The following is a 7,633-nucleotide window of genomic DNA, read 5'->3' as shown; positions in this document are numbered from 1 at the left end:
CAGGATCCTCTCGGTAGTTTGCCAGGATCTCTGAGAGGGATGAAGGAATTGAACCCAGGTTGGCCGCGTGCAAGGCAAACACCCTACCCGCTGTGATGTCGTGCTATATTTAGGGATCACTCCTGGCAGGTTCGGGACCATATGTGATGCCAGGGTCATCCATGTGCAAGGCAAGCGCCCTACCTTCTGTAGTCTTAAACTTCTTCTACTCAGAAACCCTTTCACCCAAGGAAATTTTACACTATTTTCAAAATTTTTACAAACATAATTTGCAAAATTTACTATCTCCCCAGCTAGTCATATGGACTTAATTTTTTATTTTTATTTAAAAAATTTTTATTTTATAAGGTAGTTCACCATATTTAAGTATATCTAATATTCAAACACCAATCACCAAACCCACCACCATTACACCTTCCCTCCACCATATTTACCCATTTCCATCCCAAGCCCCAATCCCTGTCCCAAAGCACAACCAAAATAATATATTTTGTGTTGTTTGTTATGAAAAACTGCTGAAAATGCTACAAAAAAGAATCCATAAAGGAAACAGTGTGAAGATTGATCTATTTTGGCTGGGGCCATTAAGACCTTCTTTAGGATATCACTAACATGTTGTTAAAGGTTGAGTGATGTGAACTTTTGTGTATATATCTGAAAATATACATATGTGCATATATATACATACATATTTCCCTCTATGATTGGTTGCCTACTATTTGAACCCTATCAAATGTGGTGTGGTACTCTTGGAGAGTGGGTAGCGAGTGTCTTATGATATGTTGCACAGCCACACGGTCCAGGAATAGGTTCACTCTTGCGTGACGCTTGGCCCGAACTTGTGGGGAGTGGCCTTGAGCCTGGTGGCGGTTGGGTTGTGGAGGTTTTCAGCTGCCCAGGTTGGGTCCCTTGGGCAGGGGAGGGCACTCACCTGCCCCCCTTTGGGGCTCCCCGAGTCAAACAGCCTGGCTCGGGGTTCGGTGGCATGGCGATGGCAGGCATCCCCAATGAATTTTAATATAACGGAGTACTAAAGTTAATTAATGTGACTTTACATGACCAACTTTAATAAGAAACTATCATTTTTGGACTATTGCTGTGATAGCTATTATAACTATATTTGAGGATACAATGGAAAATATGTTAATGATAAGGATAAGTGAATGTATATGAAATAATAATAAAGAAATAAGATTAAAAGGGCCAGAGAGATAGTATAGGGATTAAGGTCACATCCTGTCAACCCAGGTGCAAATCCGTTGCACATTCCCTAGTCCCTCGAGCATGGCCCGGTCTCACTCATGAGCACAGAGCCAGAAAATGCCCCTTAAGCACCAGAGTGTGGCCCATTCCCACCACATCAAAGCTATTTCACTGTCACTGTCATCCCGTTGCTCATTGATTTGTTCCAGCGGGCACCAGTAATGTCTCTCACTGTGAGACTTATTTGTTACTGTTTTTGCATATCCAATACACCATGGGTAGCTTGCCAGTCTCTGCCATGTGGGCTCGATACTCACGTTAGCTTGCTGGGCTCTCCAAGATGGGCAGAGGAATCGAACACGGGTCGGCCGCGTGAAAGGCCGATGCCCTACCACTGTCCTATTGCTCCAGCCCATCAAAACTATTTAGAAAGAACAAATGTAAATTTTAGAACTGAAAATACAGTAACTGGACTATAGCATTCTCCCTCCCTCTGCCTCTTCCTCCCTCCTTCCCTCCCTCCCCTACTCCCCCACCCTTTATGTTTGTCTCTCTCTGTCTCTGTCTGTTTCTGTCTCTCTCAATGTGCCAAATTTTGAACAGAGGGACTTAAATGTCAGGCAAATCACCTACATCCTGAAATGTGAAATTCTCTAAACTTAACAATTAAGATAATAAAGAGAGCAAGGAAAGAATCAGTAAACTTGAAAATAAAGCGTACTATTGGAGAATAACTATATCAAATTTTATGTTTTCTTAGGTGCATTAACTTCTTTCAACGGGGCTTTCCTTTTATGGAAGTCCCTTAAGTCTGCTTTAGAAAGTGTTTAGTACCTATGAATTCTACTGATTGCCATTTGTCTGAAAAACTCTTTATTCTTCCTTCGAATCTGAGTGGTAACCTAATAAGGTAGAGTTGGCTGGAGATCTTTTTTATTCAGCACTTTGCATATACCATGCCCCTATGGCCTGTGGAATTTCTAAGAAGTCTGCTGTTAGTTCTGTGGGCTCCTGGTGTGTGTTGCTTTACTTCACTCTTGCTGATTTTAGGACTTTATGTACCTGATATTTTTTCTCATTTTAGTTATAATGTTATTGATGTCTGCTTGGGTTTAATCTTAATTAGATATTCTTTGAGAGTCCTGGATCTGGACCTCTAACTCCCTTCTCAACTTAGGGATGAGAAAGATCTCCTTACCATCTTAGCTTATTCCTGGTTCTGCACTCAGGAATCACTCCTGGTGATGCTTGAGGGACCATATGGAATGCTGAGGATCAAACCTAGGTGAGCCGTGTGCAGGGCAAGTGCCCTACCTACTTTATTATCCAGCCCCACAAGTTCTTCTTATTATACCATCTTGACCTTGCCTCTTACCAGTGCTCAAAATTCTATTCTTCTGATATGTGTGTGTGGAGGGCAAAGGGGTGAGAGGGAGTTGGGCTATACCCAGCAGTGCTCATTGATTATTCCTGGCTCCATCATTAGTAATGACTCCTCATGGTGCTTAAGGGATTGTATGTGAAGCCAGGGATTGATCTAGGATCTGCCAAAAGTGACTGCTTGTAAGGAAAGTGTTTTACCTCCTGCATTTGCTTTCCAATCCCTTAAAATTCATTTTTAAGAACATGGATAACTAGCTATCCAAAGCATTCCTTTCTACATTTAACCAACAAATTTATTACTATGCAAAATGGCTTAAAAGAGAGAAATTTATTCATTTTCACTTGGGGGAATTGGAGGCTGGAGCGATAGCCTAGCGGCTAGGGTGTTTGCCTTGCACGCCGACCTAGGTTTGATTCTTCCGCCCCTCTCAGAGAACCTGGAAAGCTACTGAGAGTATCTTGCCTGCATGGCAAAGCCTGGCAAGCTACCCATGGCGTATTTGATATGCCAAAAACAGTAACAAGTCTCACAATGGGGACATTACTGGTGCCCGCTAGAGCAAATTGATGAGCAACGGGATGACAGTGACAGTGACAGACAGTGACTTGGGGGAGTTGGGACATAGCTGGTGGTGCTCAGGGGCTACTACTGGAAGTGTTTATGGAACCATATATACTCTTGGAGACTGAATACAAAAGGCCATATACAAGGTCAGTGACTCCATCCCTGTACTATAGCTCTCTGACAGAAATGGATTATCTCACTGTTTTAGGAGCCAGAAGTCTGAAATATTAGTGTCTATCCAACTGACCTATACCAAGCATTGCCAGGTATTGCCCTGGAGGCCTGAAGCACCACCAGGATGCCTCCAGGACCTGAGCAGCACTTCACCCCCCAGGTCCTAGCATTGAACTCCTGGTTTTGTTGGCCAAGTATCACCAGGAGTAGCCCTTAGGCTCCCTGAGCACTGTTTGCCCCGCCCCCCAAAGCATAACACAAAACCTTATATTACAGTATTATGTTATATGTACATGCTTTTTCAAAAATATCAACTTATTCTTTGCATTTTATTTCAACTGTAGCCCTCCCTGTTATTGTTGCAGTATCTTAGACTTGCATAGCTTATTGCAGTGCTAGCAGCCAATGGTTACTACTGATGGTTGCTCTGTGATTGAGATCACACACCATGACACGGAAGTTTATACTTTATGATGCAGAGGCAGTCACGCAGAGCCTAGCAAGCTACCCGTGGCGTATTTGGTATGCCCAAAACAGTAACAATAACGGGTCTCATTCTCCTGACCCTGAAAGAGTCTTCAATAGGCAGTGTTAGGAAAGATGAGTAAGGAGAGGCAGCTAAAATCTCAGGGCTGGGACGAATGGAGACATTACTGGCGCCCCCTTGAGTAAATTGATGAAGAACGGGATGACAGTGATTCAATGATGCAGTGATGTAGGGGCAGTGCCAGGATCAAACTCGTGACTTCATGCCACATCCCCAGACCTGGTATTATTTTTCCTTTAAAAACAATATGCAATAATTGTGAATTAGACTAGTTTAATATAAGGATAGCAGTTTGTAACATATTGAATAAAATCAGTATTTTAGTCCATACTACATAGTCTAATCATACATGTTATATGTGAAATAAATAATTTATTTATTTTATACTGATGTTGTAACAAATGATCACAAATGGTATGACTCAACACAAATTTTCTGAGTTTTTAAAATTTTATCATAGAGTTTTGAGATTAAATTTCTAAAATGGGCCTTACTGGCTGGCCTACAATTAAGGTATTCACAGGGCTGTGATCCTTCTGAAGTCTTCAGAAGAGAATCTGCTTCCTTGCCTACTTGCTTTAAAAAAATATATATGTATGTATATACTTATATTTAATTGAATTTGCCTACTTGCTCTATCTATAATCTAAAGGCAGCCTATGTTCCTTGGATCATGTGGGAGGCCTAGGGTTAATCCCCTGTATCATGAATTCTTCTGAAAACCTCTGGAAGTGACTCCCAAGCTTTGAGTTGGAGTAGCTCCAGAGTACCACTAAATGTAATCTCAAGCTAAAATTTATAAAAATGGCAGCAATGTCCACTTGTGTCTAAGATGATACATGTCTGCTTATGTTTTTTTTCCCCCCTACTTGTCATCATTTAAGGATATTTGTGAATATATTGGACTCAGATAATCTTGGTCAATTTTTAATTTTCATCTTATTTTTATAATGTTGTGATCAAGTCCTGGACTTCACATATGTTTTATTTCTGAGCTACATCTGACCAGTTTGGGGGGAAAGGGCCACACTGTTGGTGCTTAGTGCTTATTCCTGACCCTGTGCTCTGGGATTGCTCCTGGTGTGCTCCAGGGACAATATAGGATGCCAGGGATCAAACCTGGGTTGGCTGCATGCAAGGCAAATGCTCTATCTGCTGTACTGTCTCTCCAGCTCCCACATTTTTATATTTTATTTTTATGTTTTAAAGTCACCTTAATTCCACTTGGCCATTGTAAATCTATAATATTTACAGATTCTGATGATTTGTAGTAGTTATGCTTGTTTTAGTGAAATAACTGCTCTCTGCAACAGTTCAGAGAGAAAGTGGTAATAATAAATACCATTAGGGAGATTTGTATATTATCATCTCTGTAAATTGTGAAATAGTTAATAGTCCTTAAATCAGTTAACTCAAAAATAATGAAGTTTTTAATTTTTTTATTATTACATACTGTGATTGACAAAGTTATTCATAATATAGTTCTTTCAGGCATTAATGGTCCAATACCAATCTCACCACCAGTGTGCCCCTCTCTCCACCAATGTCTCCAGTTTCCCTCCTACCCACTCCACCCCCCAACCCTTCTTCCTAGTAGACACAAACAAAATGGTAAATGGAATTACCATATTTGATATGCCAAAAAACAGTAACAAGTCTTACAATGGAGACATTACTGGTGCCTGCTCGAGCAAATCGATGAGCAATGGGATGATAGTGATACACTGATAAATTAGTAAAAGTCAATTAATGATACTTATAATTTCTCACAATGGTGTTACCAAAGTTACTGATTATTTACTGAGCTGGTTGGTGCTTGTTGAAGTTTCCATGTTAATGAGCTCATTGAGCTTGGTGGGCTTCTACACAACTTTCTTGTCAAATTTGCTGTGCTCCCACTAAGCTGTTAATAGTGTGAAATTTGGGAGAGGTGCTCCTTTTTCCAGGAGCTCTGGAGCTGAGCTGGAGGTTGGGTGTGGCAGCTGCTGGACCTGTCTGGAAGGGAAAGCAATCTGCCCACCCCCATTCTGACAGGGTCATAGAGTTTTCATCCTGGAGCGCTATCTACCTGGGGTGATTTGACAGCTTTGACGCTTGATGCAATAGTTCTTTCATTAAGGGCACAGTAACTATCATGTACAAGATCATAGAACATGGAATTTTTTTTCTTTTTAATTTCTAAATTATCATCAGCAAAATTCTCAAGGGTAGACTACACTATAAGCACTTTGGATAGTTTCTAGTTCTTTTTATCTTGTTTTTTTGGCAACACCCAGCAGTGCTCAGGAGTTACTCCTGACTCTGCACTTAGGGATGACTGCTGGCAGTGTTTGGAGGACCACATGGATTCTGAGATTTGAACCTGGGTCAGACAGCTGCACCTTACCAGCTGTACTAGCATTCCAGCCCCAATTTCTAGTTTTGATGTCTATATAGTTCCACATCATTAGATTATCAAATACTAATCATTCTTGGTTTTTAATTTATAATACCCTCTATAATTTTCTATATTTTATATATTAAAACTATGATAATCCTAAATCTAATGTAAAATAATCATGTAGCACATGGCTGTACATAATAAATGCTTAATAAATTATAAAGTGCTTTATTATTTTAAATAGCCATTTGGATAGGATAGTTGTTTTTCAGAAAAATGAATGAAATAAAACTGACCTAAGGGACTCTTAACTTATGCATTTGTCACAGAGTATTAAAATCACAGAGAACTTCACAGATAGTATGTTTTCCAGCAATAATTTCCTATAACATTAAATCTCAAAATGCATTCCATTTACTTTTAATTTGCTTAGTGTTTGCAATTGTAAGAAGAGATAAAATGGCAGATCAACTTGGACAGAATCTACTTTGAAATTTTTTTCTGAGGTATTGGAAACAGCATCTTTTATAGAGAAATGGAAGACGTAATTTGTTCTTGCCTGGAATAATGATAATATACATAGACGCATGCTGTTCTTACAGTCTTGAAATCTGTGGAAGCCACAATTCAAAATGACTCATTAAATGCCATAGAGACAATGAGCAGAAGTATTTTGAAAGATATTACCTGAGGGGTTTTTCTCTGAGCCCAATTACAAAAAGACAGGCCTCGTCTATCCCTTCTCGATGTATTCTAAGAATTTATGTCAGCACAGGGGCTTACGGTATCAGCAAGTTTGATAGTACATTCTATTAATTATAAAGCAGTAAGAATTAAAGAAATGCTTATATGAAAGTAATCACATTATCTTCAAAAGCATAATGCTTTTTTGTTAAGATAATTTTGATGCAATAATTATATAGTTTCACTAAATACTGAATATAATCCTAGGACACTTCACTTTAGAACTAATTTTTGAAATACATTTAAGGAATACAAATAAATACATTTAAAATAAATTCTAAAATGGAAACGTTAAAAACATTTTTCCTTAATTACTTTTTTCTTATGAAATGTGCCTGCATTCATTAGCGTGAACAATCAAGAATTGTTCAGGAATATTATTTTATTTGGGCTGGAGCGATAGCACAGAGGGTAGGGCATTTGCCTCGCATGCAGCCGACCTGGGTTCAATTCCTCCATCTCTCTTGGACAGCCTGGCAAGCTACCGAGAGTATCCCACCTGCATGGCAGAGCCTGGCAAGTTACCCAAGTGTATTCAATATGCCAAAACAGTAACAAGTCTCACAATGAAGAAGTTACTGGTGCCCGCTCCAGCAAATCGATGAACAATGGAATGATGGTGCTACAGTGCTATTAT

Source organism: Sorex araneus, chromosome 2 (genome assembly GCF_027595985.1).
Source record: "Sorex araneus isolate mSorAra2 chromosome 2, mSorAra2.pri, whole genome shotgun sequence".
Lineage (NCBI taxonomy): Eukaryota > Metazoa > Chordata > Mammalia > Eulipotyphla > Soricidae > Sorex > Sorex araneus.
This window is presented reverse-complemented; position numbering follows the sequence as displayed.